Source organism: Lepidochelys kempii, chromosome 1, assembly GCF_965140265.1.
Source record: "Lepidochelys kempii isolate rLepKem1 chromosome 1, rLepKem1.hap2, whole genome shotgun sequence".
Lineage (NCBI taxonomy): Eukaryota > Metazoa > Chordata > Testudines > Cheloniidae > Lepidochelys > Lepidochelys kempii.
Genome location: NC_133256.1, coordinates 341,029,578 through 341,054,226, shown reverse-complemented (window position 1 = coordinate 341,054,226; position 24,649 = coordinate 341,029,578).

Here is a 24,649-nt window from a genome sequence, read left to right as displayed (position 1 = left end):
TGGCAAATTCGGATTTGTCCCAGCTGAGGACCTGGCCAATATATTAACATTATATCCACTGAGGGTCCTGTCCTGCAATGAGCAAGCTTGAGCCGACACTTGATATGGGGATGGCAGGTGGAGACATGACAAGATCAGGACCTGAGCTTGTAGGGTCTCCTATTAGGGACCATGTAAAGCTTTTCTGTTAGGGGCATGTGTATATATAACAACTTGCCCGAAGAGGACCTTACCCTGATTGGGGCCTCTAGGGGCTACCTTCCTGTCACTATTAAAAAATAATAAACTTTACAAAGGATGTGGATATATATTTTACTGTTGCCTATTAATAGGTATTCCAGTAAATTAATGAAAGGAAAAATAGACAGCTATCTGGTAGAGGTATCCTCTTAAAATTCTGGCAGCTTGGAATGACTTGACACTTCCACTTCAGAGAGCAATAAATGTTCAGAGCTCGTCTCATTTTAGACTAAAGATGTCTTGGCGGCGTCATGCTAAAATAATTAATTCAATCCAAAGTAACCTTTAATTCAGCTGCTTGAGTACCTGTATGTAGAAATGTGGAGGTTTTAAGGTACAAATTCTGGACCGTACTACACAAGTGTCACTCTGCTGATGAATGACCCTGGGCAAGGCACTGTACCCCTCTGTGCCTCAGTTTCCCCATTTGTAAAATGATACTGACTCCCTTTGTAAAGCGCTTGGAGATCTACTGATGAAAGTGCTGCATAAGATCCCTGTAGTATTGTTATTATTCACTGGTAGTGCATCAGGGCAAGTAAAAATCAGAGTAAAATAAATTTGCCTCATATTCACATTCTGATGCTACAGACTGTATTGCTTAGAGGTGTACTTTCCACTAGGGGGCATCAAAGTGTAGGCCTTCATTGAACAGCCCAGCAGCCAGGGCAGATACAAGGGGGAACTCTACCGTTGCCTTTCTACACTTGGGGTAGGAACAGTGCAGCTGCATGGATGGTGCAATCAGAACAAATCTCCAGGGTAAACAAGGGGTAAGAATTACTTTCAAAAGGGCTTGTCTCTCACTCCCATTGGCTCTGGTGCAGGATCAGGCCCTAACAAGCATAGCTGAAAGTAAGAAGAGTACAGTGCCCCTCTGAAAAATTTGACCTAAAGCACAGGTGTGAGGGGTCTCAAAGTAAAACCCCTGTGAAATTATTGAATTCCCCTTTTTTTAATACAAAACCATCAGTTGTCCCAGAGTAACTTGACACAGGGTGCAGATTTGCAAGCATGGGTTAGTATTTGAGTTCGCAACAAAACCTGAACCCAGGTGAGTTTAATGTTTGCAGCACTATTAAAGCCACATAAAACACACAACACTAAGCACTATTCCTTTAAAACAAGCTGTAAGAAATGAATCCCCCTTTCATGCACCCTTTGTATCCTGTACTGACATGTTTACTTGCAGTACATTATTCCATCACTAGATGTCCTCAGTGCTGTATAGAGGTCCAGGCTGGATGTGTTCTCTGGTACACAAGGGAGACAAAGCTGGAACTCAAGCTGTGAGGAGTTCATAGTTGGTTATTCCTTTTTAAAAATAAACAGGTCTTGTTTAAGTGTGGTGGATTCCTATATTATGACAATGTCCTGTTCTACAGATATTACATGAATAGATCCCAAGCACCAGGGACAAATTTGTCCTAACCTCTTTGAAGGATGAATCTAGGACCTTCACACCCTGCTGCAGGGGTTCACATACACAAGCAGTTTCTTCCTGGAGAGTGAAAAGCAAATAGAGATCAGAAATATATTCCCTTCTTTCCTCTTCGATTGGATATTCAGCCCAATGGGAGGAAAGAACCCCACTTTGAAATTCATCAAATTGTTTTTCTCTTTCTTTTTTAAATGGGTATTTGGATTCTATCTTGAGCACAAGGCAGCATAAAGTACAACAGAAATAAGACTGTAGGAGACAATGTAGGAAAATGCTGTATTAAAAAAAAGAAGCTGAGAAGGAGAAACATTTGGGGAATGAAAAGTAGGGCAGATTTTGAAATATTCTCAAAACTGTCTACCACCATCTGTCAGGGGTCTGTGTTGCTAGGGATTTATTGTCTCCTATCTATAAAATCCTCTGGCTAGTGAAGACAAATTTGGGGAAAGATGATTAAACTACTTTCCCCTCATCCACCCTCACTTTAATGAAAAAAAGGAATCAGTCGGGGATTGTGTCAATCTGTGAAGTGCCCAGGAAATCTAATCAACGACTGTAATATTCCCCATTTAACATGCCACAAAGTAGCCTCAATTTGTCCATTTTTATATTGACAAGCCATGAAACACGATTGCATCTTCTTAACCCAAGGATCTGTGCAGATTACACCACCATTAAGAAATTAGATTAAGCTACACTGGAGAAAAATAGTACAGTTCAGCGAGGAAGTCCACTAATCCCATTGAGCATTGTGCTGCAGAATCTTGCATCCTACAGCAAGTGGCTCACAAAGGCCTGTGCCAAGTTGAATTATGCACAGTTCAGATCAGGTGCTCCCATTGACTGAAATCTGCACCGTTTTTTTAACCCTACCACTTCATATTAAGGTTCCATTTATAAATAAGTTATAATGGGTTAATAAATAATAGAAGCAATAAGTATGTTACAAGTAGTATGTGTTATAGATGGCTACAAGCATATCTGTTTGAGAGGTTAGAGATGGTTATCGCCATGGTTATAGACTTCCTGTTGACTAGAGCTGGGTAGAAAATGATTTCTTTTCCTTGTGGAAAACGGATTTTTCAATGAAAATTAAACTATGAAAAAATGTTAACTAAAGAATGAAAAATTTAAATTCAGAAATACCACAGCAGTGCCTCATGGGAGTTGTAGTTGAGGTGCCTTCTGTCCCCACTCGCTTCTATAAGTTGGGCTCCCTGCTTGGACTATATCTCCCATGCTGCACCACAGTCTCCCTTCTTGGATCATAGAATCATAGAATATCAGGGTTGGAAGGGACCCCAGAAGGTCATCTAGTCCAACCCCCTGCTCGAAGCAGGACCAATTCCCAGCTAAATCATCCCAGCCAGGGCTTTGTCAAGCCTGACCTTAAAAACTTCTAAGGAAGGAGATTCTACCACCTCCCTAGGTAACGCATTCCAGTGCTTCACCACCCTCCTAGTGAAAAAGTTTTTCCTAATATCCAACCTAAACCTCCCCCACTGCAATTTGAGATTATTACTCCTTGTTCTGTCATCTGGTACCAATGAGAACAGTCTAAATCCATCCTCTTTGGAACCCCCTTTCAGGTAGTTGAAAGTAGCTATCAAATCCTCCCTCATTCTTCTCTTCCGCAGACTAAACAATCCCAGTTCCCTCAGCCTCTCCTCATAAGTCATGTGCTCCAGCCCCCTAATCATTTTTGTTGCCCTCCGCTGGACTCTTTCCAATTTTTTCACATCCTTCTTGTAGTGTGGGGCCCAAAACTGGACACAGTACTGCAGATGAGGCCTCACCAATGTCGAATAGAGGGGAATGATCACGTCCCTTGAGCTGCTGGCAATGCTCCTACTTATACAGCCCAAAATGCCGTTCGCCTTCTTGGCAACAAGGGCACACTGTTAACTCATATCCAGCTTCTCATCCACTGTAACCCCTAGGTCCTTTTCTGCAGAACTGCTGCCTAACCACTCAGTCCCTAGTCTTAGCGGTGCATGGGATTCTTCCGTCCTAAGTGCAGGACTCTGCACTTGTCCTTGTTGAACCTCATCAGATTTCTTCTGGCCCAATCCTCTAATTTGTCTAGGTCCCTCTGTATCCTATCCCTACCTTCCAGGGTATCTACCACTCCTCCCACTTTAGTGTCATCTGCAAACTTGCTGAGGGTGCAATCCACGCCATCCACCAGATCATTACTGAAGATATTGAACAAAACCAGCCCCAGGACCAACCCTTGGGACACTCCGTTTGATACCAGCTGCCAACTAGACATGGAGTGATTGATTACTACCCATTGAGCGCGACGATCTAGCCAATTTTCTATCCACCTTATAGTCCATTCATCCAGCCCATACTTCTTTAACTTGCTGGCAAGAATACTGTGGGAGACCGTATCAAAAACTTTGCTAAAGTCAAGGAATAACACATCCACTGCTTTCCCCTCATCCACAGAGCCAGTTATCTCATCATAGAAGGCAATTAGGTTAGTCAGGACTTGCCCTTGGTGAATCCATGCTGGCTGTTCCTGATCACTTTCCTCTCCTCTAAGTGCTTCAGAATTGATTCCTTGAGGACCTGCTCCATGATTTTTCCAGGGACTGAGGTGAGGCTGACTGGCCTGTAGTTCCCTGGATCCTCCTTCTTCCCTTTTTTTAAAGATGGGCACTACATTAGCCTTTTCCTAGTAATCCAGGACCTCCCCTGATCACCATGAGTTTTCAAAGATAATGGCCAATGGCTCTGCAGTCACATCCGCCAAATCCTTTAGCACCCTCAGATGCTCTGGATGGGGGAGGTAGTACATCATTGGAGTCTCTGGCCATGGTTCATCATGGGATATGCAGTCCACCTGGGGAGCCTAGCCCACAGGCAAGAACAGAGACAGGAGGCAACCAAACTACAGCTCCCATGGGACACTGTGGCAGCAAATCAAAATTTGTTGGGTTTGGGGCATTCAGTTTTTAAATGAAAAACTGAAACTTTCCACATGAAGCAGACACTTTCTGTAAAAAAAATATATCATTGTTTTGATGGCCAATTTTTGACCAGCCCTACTACTGACCTGTTGGACCCTAATAATTGAGTAACCATTAATTAAAGCATCATTTAACCACTTATTCACCCTTTATAAGCAGTTTGTTAATGCACCCTTAATATGAGGTTGTGATGATGGGCTAGAAAGTGGTAAGCAACTAACAGGGTAAATTACCCAAATTCTACCTTTAAAGACGTATTAGGAAAGTATATAAATGGTAATTAGGGCTATTCCTTATGAGTAGCTAGCAAAGCAATGGATAGACAAGAGGTTTGAAATGTATACATGCATTGTTAAAGAACTGGAAGAAGATAGTGATTGTAGTAGTCCATGCTTACCTATATCTTGTTAGAGCTTAACAATGTAACCAAACGGTTTCTGTCTAGGGCTGTATTCTGTTAATTCAGAGATCAAAAGGAAATATTAATATTTATATGAAATTTGGGTGAAATAATGTCACATGTCTCTTTAAAGTTTGTGATAAATTGTCATGTGTAATTAATTACCTTGTGTTAAACCATGAGTTAATTACCAGTGATGTTTAGGAAACAGAAGGTTACTTCAAAAGCCTATTGTTCATCCAAGAACTCTGTGCTGCCCAGGAACTGTATAAAGAACACTTGGAACCTGATTGTTTCATCTCCGATCTGCCTGAGCTTTATTCAGGGAACGCTTGAGCCCTAAGACTTAGATCTTCAGTCCCATCTGGATCACCCTGGATATGAACTTTGGACTATAACCTATGGACTAATTCTGATAGAACTATATGCGACTCCAAAGCTCACCATCTCTACTAAGAAACTGGTCTCAGACCCATACTCATATCTGTATGTATACTGATCTTTTAACCAGTACTCTTTCTCTTATCTTTTTAAATAAATTTTAGTTTAGTTAATAAGAATTGGCTGTAAGCGTGTACTTGGGTAAGATCTGAAATATTCATTAACCTGGGAGATAATGTATCCAATCCTTTGGGATTGGTAGAACTTTCATATTTGACTTGACTGTCTGGGAGGGAGCCCAAAGGCTGGTTTGTGTTTAAGGAAACTGTATTTTGGCTTCTGTATAACCAGTAAGGTATTGTAGAAGCTGTTTTGTGGCTAGCTTGGTGTATCTAAATGTTGGAATAACCAGCTTTGGGAATTGTCTTCCCCATTCTTTGCAGTTTGCCCGAATTGAGTAACCTAAGCGTGCCCCCCAAGCCCCGCTTACAGAGGTATCTTTGTATCTTTGGTCCTTTCTGAAAGCAAGACATGACACCAATTCCCCAGTGTAAGTAAGGTGGTTGGTGAAGGTGGTGTTAAGACAACGGTGTGTTTATTCATGTGATTAAATTCAATTATGCAATAATAATGGGCCCAGTAATGATAACAGAAAGTTGTATAGGGGAGAACCCTATTGGCATTAAATTATATTCCTGGTGTGTAGGTCACCAATTGTCAAGTGGTGTACACTGATAGAACGCTATTGAGTCAACAGAGCTGTACTGACTTACATCAGCTGAGAATCTGGCCCTACAACATTCCTTAGTTTAATAGGTATCTGAAGCAGCTTTAGATCTCAAATTTAGATTTAATTAAATAAAATCCCTTGGCTCCCGCTCAGTCAAACACCATCAAAAACCCAAACCCTCGGCTTCCACATCAAATTCCTTTTACACAGATAAGTTTTGAAGCATGGTCTGAACTGAAACAATAATTTCCTAAGTCAAAAGTTCCTTGTGGGAAAGCCATGCTAACTCTTCTTGAGTCCAACTTGAGTCCTTCCCCGACTGCAACCAGAGCAGGCTGGCTTGAGGAAGGAAGTGACTTCTCAGAGGCAGGTTCCAAACCATTTACAATAGGTTAAAGCCAACACCTTCAAAAATCCACTCCTGTAACTTTGCAGACAGGGGTGGGGGAATGGCTATATCATCCAAAGGAAGCTAGGGCCATGAGCTCAAGAATTCTGTGAAATTTGAGGAAAACATCACTCATTGGGCTTGTGGATCCCTGAATGGCAATGCGCTCCTTCAAGCCAGACTGAGAGAAGGGCAAAGGAGGAAATACACAGCATCAAAGGGGAAAAGTTAGATTTCAGGCCCAGACACTCCTATGTGCCCTGTAAGCCCTGATCCTCCAATTGAGGATGTGGGTGGAACCCTGTGCCTACACAGTGCCCTATTGAGGGGGATTGATTTCAATGGAAGTCAGGAGCCTAAATACTTCTGAGCATCTGGGCCTAAAACCCTGATTTTCAGTGATGCTGAGCACCAGAGCCTCCTCTTGGGCTCAACTGGTGTTGTGGGTGCTCACCCCTTGTGAGAATCAGGGCCTGGAGGCCTGCCTGTGAATCCAAAATGTGTTTGCCCTTCTAGGTATTAAACCTAGTTATCTCCACCTTGGCACCTAAAATTAGTGTAAACTTTTGAAAATATGGGCCTCAAAATGCAGTTGTAATAATCTCAGGGTTAGGGCCCTGAAGGGGCAGAGCATTCAAACACATGCTTATGTTCCCCTGAAGTCATGCAGGTGCCTAAGTCCTTTTTATTCCAGTGGGCCATAGTAGCAGAGTTGATAAAATAATTCTGCTTTTAAATCCACTGTGCTAAATCCTGCCCTGATTAGTCCCCAGTGGAAACTCACTGAAGTCGATGCAGTGAGGATACAGAACATAAGTCACTGCAGAATTTAGCCCGTGATGTCTCCTTTAGACAGACCAGTTGACACATCTCTGCTTATTGCCTGCTAGAGTTTCAAATCAGGAATTAAATCCTTTAATCCAATACAAAGGACCTGATCCTGAGATGTGCTGAGCACAAGCAGCGCCCACTGAACCCAGCGGAATCTGAAGGCACAGAGGATCTGCCAGGAGGTTGCTCAGCATCTCGCAGATTGGGTGAGAGAAACAAAGGTGTGGCCGACGAAGGCAGAAATGGAAAGAGACAGATTCCGCAGCCTTTAACAAGAGAAATGTCCATTAATGATCTTTAATTTGGGGCCTCCTATCCTGCTCCCATTGAAGTCAGTGGCAGTAGGCTTGGTCTCACAGCATGAAATTTACCCCGGTGCAGATGGTTAGCACGAGGCCTAGATGCTATTTAAATCCCACTTAAGGGATTTGAAGTAGGACTGAGAGAGCGGCTGGTCCAATGGTTAGGGCACATATGTGCCCTGGGTTCAATTCCTGCCACAGGCTTCCTCGATCACCTAGGACAAGCTGATCAGTCTTTCTGTGCATCAATTCCATCTCAGTACCTTGGATAGGGTGCATTTAACCCGTAGCAACTATCCATCCCAGTTATGCTACTTCAGAACTGTCCTCTTGCACATGCGCATGGATTTGAATATGGTAACGCCTCTTGGTTGCTACGCTGCTGTTTCAGAGAAAACCCCCACCCACGCACTGAAATGCTAATACTCAGGTGAAGTGCAGCTTGGCTGAATTGTAAACAGTGTTGGCCGGTTGGTTTTTATTGGCCGTTTTCTTGTTGTATTCATGATGGACTTTAAAGAACAAAGGGTCAGAGTCTGAAAGAACAAAGGGCCACGGTCTTCTTCAAAAGCGCTTTGAAATCCGGCATTAAGTGGCCCGAGTGCCAGGTGGTCCAAAGCAATTTTTGCTTATTGCAATCCAGCACCTGGAGCATTCTAGAGCTTTGAAATAAAGTTGAATTACAGGTTTTTACTGTTACAAGGTGCGTGTGTGTGTGTGTAGGAGAAGACAGAGATGAAATCCCAACCCTTGTGGAACCCTGCCATCTGGAATATGAAAGCATCAATGTTGTATCAGCTGAGGTGCAATTTAGACCCTGATCCAAAGAAAGCTGTGCTGGGCACATCAGCTTCCAAAAAGCCATAAATCTTGAAGGCTTCTCTCCATTATTCCAGTGCTGATGGAAAAATGAATCTGTAACTGCCAGGTCTGCCTTCTGCCGCCTTGTATATTCATAACAAATGGTACCATCAGTGCAGAAGAAACAGTTTGGTTTCAGTTCAGAAACAGAGACACAGACATGCTACATGTTTTGCCATTTATGTTGTTCTGGGTGCACTTGATTCAGAAAGAAAAGGGCTTGGGCACAAGATTTGGGTGCATGTGTAACCCACACACCTCCTGGGTGTGGTGTTCTGTCCCACCTAGTGGCACCGAGACCACTTAGAGAGAGAGCTAAAATGAGTCTGCTCTACAGCCAGTTGGCTTTTCGCTCATGCGGTAGAGGTCCATGCACTAAGCTCTTGTCAGCAAGTTAAGGAAGTGTGGGCTGGATGAATGCACTATAAGGTGGGTAGAAAGCTGGCTAGATTGTTGGGATCAATGGGTAGTGATCAATGGCTCCATGTCTAGTTGGCAGCCGGTATCAAGTGGAGTGCCCCAAGGGTCGGTCCTGGGGCCGGTTTTGTTCAATATCTTCATAAATGATCTGGAGGATGGTGTGGATTGCACTCTCAGCAAATTTGCGGATGATACTAAACTGGGAGGAGTGGTAGATACGCTGGAGGGGAGGGATAGGTTACAGAAGGACCTAGACAAATTGGAGGATTGGGCCAAAAGAAATCTGATGAGGTTCAATAAGGATAAGTGCAGGGTCCTGCACTTAGGACGGAAGAACCCAATGCACCGCTACAGACTAGGGACCGAATGGCTAGGCAGCAGTTCTGCGGAAAAGGACCTAGGCGTGACAGTGGACGAGAAGCTGGATATGAGTCAGCAGTGTGCCCTTGTTGCCAAGAAGGCCAATGGCATTTTGGGATGTATAAGTAGGGACATAGCGAGCAGATCGAGGGACGTGATCATTCCCCTCTATTCGACATTGGTGAGGCCTCATCTGGAGTACTGTGTCCAGTTTTGGGCCCCACACTACAAGAAGGATGTGGATAAATTGGAGAGAGTCCAGCGAAGGGCAACAAAAATGATTAGGGGTCTGGAACACATGAGTTATGAGGAGAGGCTGAGGGAGCTGGGATTGTTTAACCTGCAGAAGAGAAGAATGAGGGGGGATTTGATAGCTGCTTTCAACTACCTGAAAGGGGGTTCCAAAGAGGATGGCTCTAGACTGTTCTCAGTGGTAGCAGATGACAGAACGAGGAGTAATGGTCTCAAGTTGCAGTGGGGGAGGTTTAGATTGGATATTAGGAAAAACTTTTTCACTAGGAGGGTGGTGAAACACTGGAATGCGTTACCTAGGGAGGTGGTGGAATCTCCTTCCTTAGAGGTTTTTAAGGTCAGGCTTGACAAAGCCCTGGCTGGGATGATTTAACTGGGAATTGGTCCTGCTTCGAGCAGGGGGTTGGACTAGATGACCTTCTGGGGTCCCTTCCAACCCTGATATTCTATGATTCTATGGTTCCAGAGGTCCCCAGTTCAATCCTGCTCGCTGACAACCCGGGTCTGTTGGCATTACATATGCACAGTGCACATGGATGTGACAAACCATCGCTAGTTTGGCCCAGAGAAGGAGGAATCAGATGCACTCAGATTCAGTGCAATGGAAGGCAAGATCCAAAGTCAATGGAAGTCTTTCCATTGATTTCAATAAGTTTTGGATTGGGTCCTTGTTCTTTATTCTTAATCTCCTGGCAGCAGTGGCAGCCAAATCTTTTACTGTGTTTCCAAAGAATCAGATACAATGTCAGGGATCAGCCATCTGTATTTGGCATCTACCTCTGTCCTCCCCAATCATTTCCCCCCTTTGTTCTACAAAATGATCTGAAATAACTGACCAAGGAAGGTGATACGTGATTTGAGATAAACTGGAATAAGTGGCCCCATTGAAGTCAATGGGAGTTGCCATACATATTCCAAGGCAAAATTTGCCCTCCAAGTTAAATGGAAATGGAAGAGCTTTTAAATTCTACTGTTTTCAACTTGGACTCAGCAATGCCAGAATCTGTGCGTACTTATGTACATGAATAGACACTGCACCACTGGGGAAGGGCCTGGTCTGGAGGACAGATCTCTAGGAGTGAATCTTGCTCCCACTGTAATCAATGGCAGACCTCCCCTGGACTTCAATGTGGTTAGGATTTCGCCCTAGATTCACAGGAGATCTCGGTCAATTCTTCTGAAAAAAGTAGCGGTGGCCTTTTGGTCCATTACAAGCTGCACCGGAAATGTTTCTGCGGACATTCATTTGAGTGACTCATTGTGCGTGGATACTGATGGCAATATGTGCTTGCCCAAAGGTTCGCGCTGAAAGTGTTCACGCAGCCATCTTGAAACGTGTTTGAGCCAATCAGGAGAAGAGGGCACTGGAGTATGACTCAGGAGACCTGCAGTCTGGTCCCATTTCTGCCACTGACCCACTGAGTGACCTAGGGCAGGCCACTTTGCTGCTCTGTGCCTCAGTTTCCACATCTTAAAAATTGGGCTAATAATCCTGCCCTGCTTTGTAAAGCCCTTTGAGATCACTCATGAAGAGCACTCTATAAGAACTAGATAATAGTATTAATATTTATTATCCTCCTATCTCATAGGGTGCTGTGAGGATTCATTGCTGCTTGTATGTGTGAAGTGTTAAGGGTTGTTATTACCACTACATTTTATAATGAAATGTTTACTAGACATGGGCTCTAGACTGAGATCAGAATTTCCCTATGATTCCAAGGTATTTGAGCCTGTCTCTAATATTTACATAAAGTGTGTGTGTGTTTAATTATTTATTTGTACTATAGCTAGAGGCTGGCAATGTTTTTTGGACAAATAGTTTATTAGACCAAAAAAATGCCATTTTGGTCGACCTGAAACTATTCACAAATTTGACACAAATAGTTTTGGCTATGGCTGTCAATTAATCGCAATTAATGTATGCAACTGATGGAAAACAAATTAACTGGGTTAAAAAATAGTTGTGATTAATCACAGTTTTAATTGCACTGTTGAAAAATACTGGAATATCATTTTAAATGTATTATAAATATTTTTGGATGCTTTTCTACATTTTCAAATATATTGATTTCAGTTACAACACAGAAATACCAAGTGTACAGAGCTTGGTATTATTATTATTTTTGAGTACAAATATTTGCACTGTAAACAAAATAAATAAATAAAGAAACAAAATAAATGATATTTTTCAGTTTACCTCATACAAGTCCACTCAGTCCTACTTCTTGTTCAGCCAATCACGAAGACAAACAAGTTTGTTTACATTTACGGGAGACAATGCTGCCCGTTTCTTGTTTACAAAGTCACCTGAAAGTGAGAATAGGCATTCGTATGGCACTGTTGTAGCCAGCATTGCGAGTTATTTATGTGCCAAATGTGCTAAACATTCATATGCCCCTTCATGCTTTGACTTGTAGGCTCTAAAGTTTTGCATTGTTTCTTTTTTTAGTGCAATTATGTAAAAAAAAATCTACATTTGTAAATTGCACTTTCACAATAAAGAGATTATGTAACCCACCCATCTACTGGGTGTGGTGTTCTGTCCCATCTAGTGGCAATGAGACCATTTAGAGAGAGATTAACGAGTCTGCTCTACACCTTTAGCTAGCAGCCATATGGCTTTTAGCTCATGCAGTGTAGGCTCTTGCATTTAACTCCAGAGATCCCAGGTTCAATCCCATCCGCCGAAGACCTGGGTCTGTCAGTGTTACGACAGCACTTGTACTAATTCCATCTAATGCTCCCTATAATTCCATCTTTCTGTCTGTTCCATGGAGGTGTGCTCCATCTTCAGATATAGTTAAAAATCAAGTCAGAGATCTGAAATGATTTCTGGGGAACAGGGAACTTTTTGGAATTTCGTTATTGTCTGAAACTGTCCTTTTCCTCTCCTGTTGAGGGATATAATATATAATAAGGTCCAACCAATAATTTCTCACAGGCAGATATACTATAAAACACACAAACTGTAACTTCTCCTCTCTTAGATTTTCATGATTACTGTCTACGTGCGTACTTAAATGACCTCCATTACAATAAGAAAAGGAGTACTTGTGGCACCTTAGAGACTAACAAATTTATTTGAGCATAAGCTTTCGTGAGCAACAGCTCACTTCACGAAAGCTTATGCTCACATAAATTGGTTAGTCTCTAAGGTGCCACAAGTACTCCTTTTCTTTTTGCAAATACAGACTAACACGGCTGTTACTCTGAAACCTCCATTACAATAGTATCTGAGAGTCTCGCAATCTTTAATGTATTTATGATGATGATTTAATGATATTTCTCCTCAGAATATCCTGGGAGAAAGGTCAGTGCTATTATCCCTGTTTTCTGGATGGGGAAATGAGGCACAGAGCTGCTAAGTGACTTGCCCAAGGTCCTGCAGGAAGGCTGTGGCAGAGCAGGTACTTGACCCTGGGGCTCCTGATCCCAGGCTAGTGCCCTAACCACTGGGCTGTACTCCCTCCCGTCCCAATGCACACCCTGCATTGTACAAATAATAAATTGCTGATGAGTTACAGGTAGTAGGGGAGATATGAAAATTAGCCTGTTTACACGGGCTCCCTACCAGGACAGCTGGCTTTGAACATTGCCCCTTGGTCTTCCAGTCTCACGAAGCCATGCTGCCTGTAGGTAACGCTGAGTGCATGTCTACATGGTGAGTGCCACAGCAATACAGCTGCAGCTATGCTGCTGTTGCACCATAGTGTAGACGCTTCCTACGTCAGTAGAAGGTAATGTAGGTAATTCCATTGATGTAGGTCATCCACCTCCCTGAGCAGTGGCAGCCAGGTCGACACAAGAATTCCTCTGTTGACCTAGCTGTGTCCACACTGGAGGTTAGGTCGGTTTAACTATGACGCTTAGGGGAGTGCATTTTTCACACCCCCTGAGTGACATAACTAAGTTGATCTAAATGTTTAGTGCAAACCAGGGATGGGCTGCCGGTCCTGCAGCACTCCGGTCTAGCCTGGGCGACTCCTCTTGACACTTTAGCATGTGAGTCATTTTTCACCCCTGCTCTAACTTGCAACCTACACACCTGCTTTTCAGTGGGAAATGGGATGGTTTCAAGCAGATAGAGGGCAACAGCGGTTTCATTTAGGGCCAAAGTCTTAAACTTCCCACAGAAATGTTCCTTACAGTTAAAACACCTACCCAAGGGCTTTGTCTACAGAACTCACTATAGACAGCAGGGGGACAGCAGAAACCTCAAAAACCTATACAGATATTTCCCTTAAGTTACCATCCACCAGCAGAAGCTTATTTCTTGCATGCGTCATTAGGGACTGATTCTGCCAACACTCACTCATCTAAGTAATTTTGTCCATGTGAGGAGTCCCAGTGGGTTCAACCTATGGAACTCTGCCAGAGTATGCTGTGAAGTCCAAGACTATAACAGGGTTCAAAAAAGAACTAGATAAATTTATGGAGAATAGTCCATCAATGGCTATTAGCCAGGATGGGCAGAGATGGTGTCCCTAGCCTCTGTTTGCCAGAAGCTGGGAATGGGCGACAGGGGATGGATCACTTGATGATTCCCTGTTCTGTTCATTCCCTCTGGGGCATCTGGCATTGGCCACTGTTGGAAGACAGGATACTGGGCTAGATGGACCTTTGGTCTGACCCAGCATGGCCGCTCTTTTACACTCATGGTTACCATGCTGCAGCATCTAGGTGCAGTGTTCACCGGGAGAAGACCCACTTTCATCAAAGCAGCTCAGTTCGAGCAAAAGCAATTTGATCGATCGTGTCAGTTAGGGAACAGTTGGAAAGTTCCATGGCATGCGATACACCTCGGACAGACAAGAAGCTGCTAATGGTAAAAGAGAAATCACAGCCCACAGGCCTGGGAGTTTCATAAATTCTTAGGACAGTACCTAATATGATGTTCTGCTACCAAAGCAAGAGAAGGAGGTGCAGCGTGATGGACTTCTCTGAGTGGGATTTCTATTTCAGAGGGAGACAATAAATAGAAGAAAGAGACAGTCTCAGAGTAAACTGTCAGAGGCTATTTTGTTTGAACATGGTTAACACGACAGATTGCAGGAGGAGAAGAGCCTCTCTCCTTAGTCCAAACATTGGCTGCTTAGCTTCACTTTATATATCTATCTAGGCTTTTATTTTAGGATTTTATACAGCTACCCCTGACTGTGGTTATCTGAGCACTCAACAGTAATAACAACTCACAGGATCTCAGAATGCTTCCCGAGCTACATATTCAGCCACCTCATGGTGGAAAGCAGCAACCAACCACTATAGACATGAAAGGAAATGTGGGTGAAGTGCTGGAACAACACACACAAACACATACCTATAGTGTTCCTACCAAAATAACTCAGGGGTCCTTTCATGGTCATGAAGACAACACAGAACTTCAATTTTTGAAGCCTCCCAAATATCAGTGAAAGAGAAGAAATTCATAGCGACCTAGACAGTTTGGAAGCATGACCAGAAACTAAAAAAAGAGATTACACTTGGGCAAATGCTGCTAATAGGGGGATGGAAGGGAGGGAAATAATCCATGCAAACATTCAATGAGAGGAAAAATTCTGGGAAGCAATACTGATGGAGGAGATTTAGGGTGATTTAGGCCAGTAAACTAGTGCAACACAGGCCTGGTCCGAAGACTCCAGCTGAAGCCAATAGCAAGACTCCCAGTGACTTCAATGGGTTTTGGATCAGGCTCTGTGGCAGTAAAAGAGGTCAGTGCAATTCTGGGCTGAGTATACAGAAACATCACATCCCAGAGCAAGGATTTCATAGTCCCTCCCCCTAGGCTCTGGTGTGAATACACCTGAAATAATGCAATGAGCACCTCACTAGCAAAAAGATCTTGACAAATGGGAAGGAGTTCAGTGAAGAGCAACAGAAAGGAGCAGGGGATGGAGGGGTGGATTTAGAAGAGCTATATATGGATTGCAATGGGATATATATGGGCTATATATGTCTAACTTGAGTAAGAGGCAAATAAGGTAGGGAACATAACTGTATACAAATATGGCAAGGGTGTAAACACCAAGGAGGGAGAGTGGTTATTTATGGTGAGCATATGGGGGTATAATTAGGAATAATGGGGGGACTTACATAATGTATGTTCTATTAGGCTGCAAAATAGTTTCCTAAAGGAAGCAGAGGAAACTCCATGTGATGTGGTCTTCAGGCCTCACATTGAACCAGGGTTGGGAGTAGAGCAACTGGGCTAGGGAGGCCCCGTCCCACTACAGGTGCAAAGCATGTTCCCAGTGGAGAAACTGTTTAAAAGGACACTGGCAGCCCAGGCAACGCTGGAAATGAGCTGTATGTGGCAACAGGAAGCAAGGCTGATGCTGAGAGCTGTGAGAGGAGTGGCACCAGCTTTGGGAAGGCTGCATGAGCACCAGAGACTTGGGTCCCCTTCCTCTTCGGTAGCTGGAAGCCCTGAGAAAGGTTGACTGAGCAGGGCACTAAGAGACTGAACAGAGTCTGCTAAGCCAGTGACCAGACCCCAGACTGAGGCGCTCCAGACTGGTAGGAATGACCCCAGGGGTACCATAATTAGGGGTAGCTCAGTACCTGGGCTGGGCACTCTGCTAAATCTGTTGGGACTTGGGTTGGACGTGGTGCAGAGGATCGGTCCCCTACCTGGTTACCCATCAACCCCCATTCTGCCCACTTCTCGGTCAGGACAGAACCTCTGGAGGAGCAGTGAGAGCACGCGGGGGTGATTGAGAGCACAGCTAGGCTCCCCTCTGGGATGCCTAGGCTTGAAAGGCCACAAGCTGATCCCTAGGCCTGCTGGTCATTGGACCTTCCCGCTACGGCCCATCACGTGGGATTTGAAAAAAAAATGGATAAAATAATAAGTCTGAGAGTCTGAATTCCTCAGCTCTCTTTGAGAGTCTGAGGCCTGGCCTACGCTACAGACCAATGTCGGTGCAACTATGTGTGAAAAATCCACACCCCTGAGCGACATAATTATACTGACGTAACCCCCCGCGTAGATAGCGCTATGGTGACAGGAGAGCTTCACCTGTTGCCCTAGCTCAGGGAGGTGAATTAACTACGCCAAGAAGAGCGCTCTCCCCTGTCGGCATAGGAGCGTCTTCACTTAAGTGCTATTGCGGCGCAGCTGTGCCGTTGTAACATTTGAAGTGTAGACAAACCCCGAGCCTTAAAGGGACAGTAAGAAATAAACCTCCACTGGGAGGTGGACGGGCTGTCTGAAAGAATAGGTCATTTGTGCCTCTTCCATGGTTCAAGGGCTTGTGCAGCAGTGCAGAGTTTACTTGCAGGTGTGATTGTAACCCACACACCATGTGGGTGTGCTGTTCTGTCCCATCTACTGGCGCCGAGACCATTTAGAAAGAGAGATAAAATGAATCTGCTCTACAGCCTTCGCTAACAGCCAGTTGGCTTTTAGCTTATGCTGTAGAGGCTCCTGCACTAAGCTCCAGAGGTCCCAGGGTTCAATCCCACCCGCCGCCAACCACGGTCTGTTGGTGTTCCATAATCACAGCTGTTAAAAGAGCGGGGCTTCATTCCAACAAACACCTTGGCAATAATGGAAAGATGGTGAGAGCAGAATGTCCTTAGAGCTGGGCAGGAACAGGAATTTGTGTTTTGCAGGCAATTCTGAAATTTGTTTTCATTTTGAATTGGAACAAACACCCCCCCCCAATATTGGAATTTTTCCACAAAACAAACATTTTGAAAAAACATTGTTTTGGGTCAGTTGAAGTGTTCTGTTCTGATTGTGACTCTTTTTTATATTATAACATAATTTTATATTGATGTATATACTGAATATAAGATCATATTTTGAAATGAAAGGTTGCTTCAAAATCAAAAACCCAAAATGTTCCTTTACAATCAGAATCTGACCAAACTGCTTCATTTTGATTGTTTTTTCTAAATGAAACCGTTGTCAGAACCGACACATTCCTCTGGAAAGTTTTGATTTCAACACAGTGGCATTCTCTTACCCAAAAGTTCCACTGGAAAATTTCCAACCAGCTGCTGTAAATACCGTATCAAGATGATCTGCTCCCACAATGTAGAGGAAAACAATTGTGTATCTTCACGCAGGTGTATTGCACTAACACTTTTTACACAGCTATTTCACTTTGATCAGACACTACATCTTGGCGTTTTGATAATCTCTCTAGCTTTTCAGGGGTGATTAAAATGGAATCGGGGTGTGTGGGGGGATGTTTCCTGGGCCTATATTTAATCTAATTCAGTATGTACTCACTAAGGTTTCTAATGATCAGCCCTATAATTGCAAGGCTTGAGGAAATTGTTTTTGTGAGTGGTGGTATTAAACTAACTTCATGCAATTTTTGTGCCAACATGAGCAGAACAAATACAATTCAGTTTCAAAAGGGGGAGCCAAATAAAGAGATGCAGGAGAGATGGGGTGGGGGGGCAGCTTATGAGTAGCAAACAGATTGAGCAATTTAGAAAAGTCACCTTCTTTATCCAAGAGTCCATTGCCCAACCCAGCAGAGGTGAGCAGACATTCTGATGTGCCCTTCGGAACATGTGTGTTGATGGGAACAGGATGTGATATTGAATAGACACAGCTGCTCATTCTTCGCGTGATGGATGTACCATCATTAGACTTCCCAGTGGATCCTCCCTATGCTTTATTTAGATCTTTGAGGCAGGGACTGCCTTTATAATGTAGGGCTAGGTCCTCTAGTGGTGTAAATCAGCATGATGGAGCCCTGCTGATTCACACCAGCTGAGGATCTGGCCCTTTGTGTTTGGTACAATTGTAAACATGCCATTAGGACTTCATAAAGTAATAATAATAATAATAAGTAGCCGCCCTAATGCCCTTTGTGATGCTCTGCTATTTAAAAGCAATCCCAATCTTCTCAGGAAGGCACAGCTATTGAAGTCTGATCCAGTTTATATTAAAATCACTGGGAGTCTTTCCATTGACTTCTGTGAGAGTTGGATTAGGCCCATTGTAGGCCTGAGACTTGATCAACCCCTCCCCCCCAACATTAAACCAGCCTTGGGTGAAACTTAGGGAGTTCACCACTAAAATTGGAGTGGGGGGGAGAATGTTCTGCTGCTGATAAAGCACCCCACCTCAGGCATGTCCCTAAGGAAAGTTATAACCACCAAGTTTGTAAAGATGCTGGGAAATTAGGGATGATACAGAAAGAGACTCAATAAATGGGAAGATAAGCTCTGACCAGCGTTTTTATGCTGACCATCTGTATAAACAGAGAAGGTCACAACTAAGTTACAATTTGGGCATGAAAGATAAAATGTAAAAACTTGGGCAGGAAGGAGGACACATAGGTGCCAGTGTGTAATTGGTCAAATTTTTGATATTTAGGCGTGTGGGATGTGATAGGTTTAGTAAATTTGAAGGAGGGAGCTAGTTTTACCTATATAATGTACATGAAAACCAATGTTCTTTGGGAACCATTTCTGGACTGCAGTTCAATATCAAGCTGCTGGAACTCTGACCCCTCTGCATGACCGTGATGTGCAAAGGCATTGCTGGGAAGCCCCAGATGAATGGATCCTGACTGCCATCGAGTGAAATTTGTCTGTATTTTGGGAGTGGTGCCCATAAGAGATTTGCTTGGTATATGTATTCTGTGCGAGTTGCTAATAACTAGATGTTTAGAGCACGGTTGTTTAAGGCTCTTTCACTGGGAAAAGCTTCTGCAGACCTGTAGATCCCTGAGCCCTGAGGGAAAGGGAAGGTACTTAAATTGACCAGGTTTCTTCCTGAGCCCCATGGGTAAGGACAGGCGCCTTACACGCTGAACCCTCAGAGGGGAAAGGGTGGGGGTGCCTAAATTGATTGGGTCATGCCATGAGCCCTCGTTACGGTATAGGCGGGATGCCCTAGTTTTTTGCGGGTAACACCTTGGAGTGGAAATCCAAACCCAAATACTTCAGGAAACCTCCCATATAAACAGCTATCTCAAGAGTAGAGCTGCATCATGGTGCTGCTAGATCTCATATGTGCTCTTCTGAGCATGCTCCCCAAATGCATTGGGAACAAAACTATTAAACAAACCAACAATCTGTTGCCAAAGAAGATGGAATTTTAGTACATAATGAGTGGATTGACCCAGATCAAAACCTCAGGTCAAAACCCCAAAGGTTGGCAGGAGTACAAAGTCCAGACCTAGATTCTAATTTCACAACCAGTGAATGTCTGTACTGGGGCATCCCCCATGTAGAACACCTCAAACATGGGGACCTATGCAGAGCTGGGTAAATAATGGATATTTTGGTTCTCTGGCAATTCTGAAAAATAAAATAAAATAAAATAAAATAAATAAAATAGTTTCAGGTCGAGCCCAAAGCAATTTTTTTTAACTGAAAAGTTTAAAAAAACAATCATTTTGGATCGAATGAAACATTTCATTTGACCCAAACTGAAATGTTTCATTTTCATTTTTTAGCATTTAGTATTTTAAATGAAAAAAAGAGGACATTTTGAAACAAAAAAGTCATTTGGAATCAAAATCTCCAAACTCCAATCTTTAAAACGTTGAAAGGAAATGTTTAGACTTTTGGGGGGGGGGGGAATGTTTTGATGTTTTTTTTCCCCTGCAACAATTTGGTAAAACTGACGTGAATTCATGAAATATCTCGGTATCACCAAATTTGCGTTGTTCGCTGAACAAGTATTTGTTCAAAAAATTTCATCAAGCTCTAGAAATATGTTTTGTAGTATGGGGCGCCAGAATCAATAATGGGCCAGATCATCAGCTGGCTGGTCATCTGCATAGCTCCAGGTGGGCATAGAGGAGTCGCCCCATTTTACGGCTAGCATAGCTGAGCACATAGGTCAGGCATATTGTTTCTGGATAGCAGTGTGTCTCAAGGGAAAATAGAGTGAAAGGATGGACCAGTGGCTAGAGGGTGAGCCTGGGTTTTGGGAAGTCCAGGTTCAATTCCTTATACAAATATCCTCTGTGATGCTGGGCCAGTTGTCTCTAGGCCTCAGTTCTCCGCCTATAAAAAGGTGATGATAACTAAGGCTATGATTCTGGCATGGTTGTGACATTGCACTCCATATGCTTTATAAAAATATGTTTATGAGTGTCAATATGATGTAACTAGAATATGTTTTATGCAAAAGGTCTCTTGTAAGGTGTCCTTACAGAGTTTATAATCTACTGAGTGTGTTCATCCTATTTGTATAAATGTATCATTCTTGTATCTGAAATTAAGAATATGAAATATAACTCAGAGGTCCTACTGTAGTTATGGAAAGTGTGGGCCATTAATGGTGGTTTGGAATCTTGATGGCTCCCATTGACGAGAACAATTGGTTGTAGATGGCTCTGTTTACTTGTAAGCCTTCCTGTATACCTGTGTGCCAGCGAGTGGATAATGAAGTCTCACAGGACATGTGAACATGTCACATGATTCTGGAATCCATCTTAAACCTGGTGCTTTTCCAATTAGAAGGAGGGATGGGAACCCAGAGAGAGACAAATGATTCCCACCTTTTGCTAAAGATATAAAAGGGGGTGGAACAGAACAAAGGGGGCTGCCAGTCATGAGAAATCCCCGAGTTACCACCTGAGCTGGAACTAACAAGAACTGTACCAGGGGAAAGGATTGAGTCCAGACTAGGAAGGAGTCTAACCTGTGAAAGAAGCTTACTGGAACATCTCTAAGGGTGAGATTTACTTGTATTCAGTTTCTTAATGTATTAGGCTTAGACTTCGGTGTTTTGTTTTATTTTGCTCGGTAACTTACTTTATTCCATCTGTTATTATTTGAAACTACTTAAACCCTACTTTTTATACTTAATAAAATCACTTTTGTTTATTGGTCAACCCCAGAGTAAGTGATTAATACCTGGGGGAGCAAACAGCTGTGCATATCTCTCTATCAGTGTTTTAGAGGGCAGACAATTTATGAGTTTACCCTGTATAAGCTTTATATAGAGTAAAACAGATTTATTTGGGATTTGGATCCCATTGGGAACTGGGTATCCGAGTGCTGGAGATAAGTGACCTGCTGAGCAGTTTTTGGTTAAAGTCTGCAGCTTTGGGGGTGTGGACCAAACCTGGGTCTGTGTTTGCAGCTGGCTAGCGTGTCTGGCTCAACAAGGCAGGGTTCTGGAGTCCCAAGCTGGCAGGGAAAACGGGCTCAGAGGTAGTCTCAGCACATCAGGTGACAGTCCTAAGGGGGTCTCTGTGACCAAACCCATCACAATGGTGTTCACAGTAATCCTTAATTTCGTGCATCTTCCCCTCTGTAGATGGAGACAGAGGGGAAGCTGTACCAAACCTGTGTGATTCTGCAACTATATGGGCCAGGTCACAACACCAGGAGTGGGGAGCTGGGCCCAACCCCATGGGACATGAACCACCACTGTGAGATGAGTGCAGGTTGGGCTTTCTCTCCAGCTCCTTCTCTCCTTCTGCGCCATCCTTGTTCTCCCGCATTGTCTGCTGCGAAATGTATTGCAACGTTCTGTTAAAAAATCAAAGCCTGAATGATAAGTGCTTCCAAACCTCATAGTGGTGCTGTGAAAATGAATGCATTAAAAAGATTATGAACTGCTCAGATACTAGAGTGATGAGGGAGGTGTAGGAGTACCTGTGCTATATCTGACCCAATATAGATAAGCTTGGAAGGATTAGAGTCTTATCGGTAATGTCACCAAACATTGATTTTGCCATGCACACAAACCAGCGAAAAAATATTTCCATCTATAATCAGATTGGCAAAGTAAGAAAAACGCTGCTTGAGAAATTATTAGCTTTTGATTTAAGGAGATTTACTTTGTGTATTTTGACTTACTGACAATTTGTTTGAACGATTATAAAGCTTTAACTTTTTGAATCTCTGTGTTTACTGTCATTAAATAATTAGCATCTGACACCCTCTATTGTCTGACTTGCCACAACCGTGGAAATTTCATTAGCTAAAAATAGAGAAAAAAAATGCATGAAGCCTATCATTTTTCACAATTTGGGAAAATGTAAATAAATAAATATTTATAAAATGCTTTAAAATAAACATTGATATTATCTATCAAAACTGTAATAAAAATAAAAACCGAATTCAGCTGAGCCTAAGTAAAGTGGACTGTTTATTCTAAATAACAGTTGAAAAAAATGGCAATATTTCTCCTCTTTCTGTTGTGATTATTGCTACAAGGATGGAGATACTGCTTGCAGTTAACACTGACACAGGGTAACTTTACTGTTAAAGCGTAATCACAGTGGTCAAAACACACCTTGTCTCACCTCTGGTTTTAATTCATGCCACGGCAACAAGAACAACTAAAAATAAAGCAGCCCTCCAGCACAGCAAACCCTTGTACTAGGCAGAGATTGGAACGTACACAGCAGTATAATAGGTGTATTGCAAAGAAATATGCATATATTCCAGCACTGCGGCCCTTGAAGAGCCTTTGTGAAGGACCTTTTGGAAATGTGGCGTCATTGTCACCTTGGAGATCAGATTTCAATCGCTTTATTTGTTTCTTGGTTTGTAAGAATAGGGTAGTCTGGTGGTCGAGACATGGGACTGGCCTGTGCTGTAGATATCTTGTGTGATCTTGAGCAAGTCACTTAATTAGTCTGAGCCTCAGTTTCCCCATCTGAAAAATGGGCATAACAGCTCTTCCTTTCTCCCATCATTTGCCTGTCTTGTTGGGTTAGGCCCCAAATCAGTGAAGCATTTAAGCACATGCTTAAACCCATTCCTAGTCAGTAACAGACTTAAATATTTGCTAAATCTCATTGAAACTGATGCAGCTGCTTAAATCTATGTATGTGCATAAATGCTGTGCTGAATGGGAATTGACTGCTGAAGTGAGGCCTTAGCTTGTAAGACTTTTGGGGGCAGCGACGCGCTCTTGCCCTGTGCGTGTCCAGAAGCTAGCACAACCGGGCCCGGATCTCATGTGGAGCCTCCAGGCACTACCATTAAACAAATTATAATCTCAATATCATCATGCTAGAACTCTTCTTGTCTTTTCCCCAAAGCACTTATTTCTGGTCTCCTTTGTTGTCAGGCTGAATTTTGACCATGTGCTCTCTTGGGGCACAGAGCTTTTTGCAAGGTGCTTAGCACAGTACTAGGAATAATAATAACAATAATGTAAATGGTGTTAGACTTACTCTGCATTTTACAGGATCAGGACCAGAGTGTGTGAATCCATGGAGAAATGTACAGTTGGACTCTACCACCTTTAGGCTGATACAGACCAACAAAGGGCCAATCCTGATGTCTTCGTTCAGGTAAATTGAACCTAACATAAAGGTTGAAGGATTTAGCCTCGGTAAGATACCGCCAGCATTAGTAAGATGAGTATTTATTATTTGTATTGCAGGAGTGTCTAGGTGTTCTGGCCTTGGACTAGGCCTCCTTTGTGCTCGGTGCTGCACAAACATAGAACAAAAAGATAGCCCATTCCCCAAAGAGCTCACACTCCAAATATAAAACAAGAGAGAACAGGTGGATGCAGACAGATGGGGGAGCATAAGGAAACAGCGAGACAATACCGATACTTTGGACACAGACCTTGGACCGGGAAATCTGTGTATAGGCTTTACATATTATTTAGTGTTAGGAAGTATCACTGTTATTATTTCAATGCTTGACAAGGTAGAGCCTTAAAATCCTACTGGTGGGGGGGGGGGATTTCCTACACTGCACGGTGAATTCAATCAAAGAAGTTCTGGTTTCAAGTATACCACTCTTTCCCTGCACGCGACATTCTCAGGCTGCAGGGCTGGGGAATTAATAGACTCAGAATCTATTAGCTCACTAGACCAAGCTGCCTTTAGGAAGAAATTTACAAGCAGGACTCCCCTCTCCCTTCCAGACACACGCTTCAAAGAGAAAAACATCCAGACTCCTGAAAAACCGAAACACTGGGGGATTCAAAAAGCAGGCAAAACACCGAGGTCTCACCGTGTGATCACAGTGATCTCTCTCTTGTGGCCTCAGCCTTTGTAAAAAATGGCAGCAAATGTTGCATGGAGATGTCTCTCCATGCCTTCCCCCAGCTCTAGTTATTATTGTTATTCATTTAAGCAGAACTGGAGGAAGCCAGGATTTGGAATCCACCA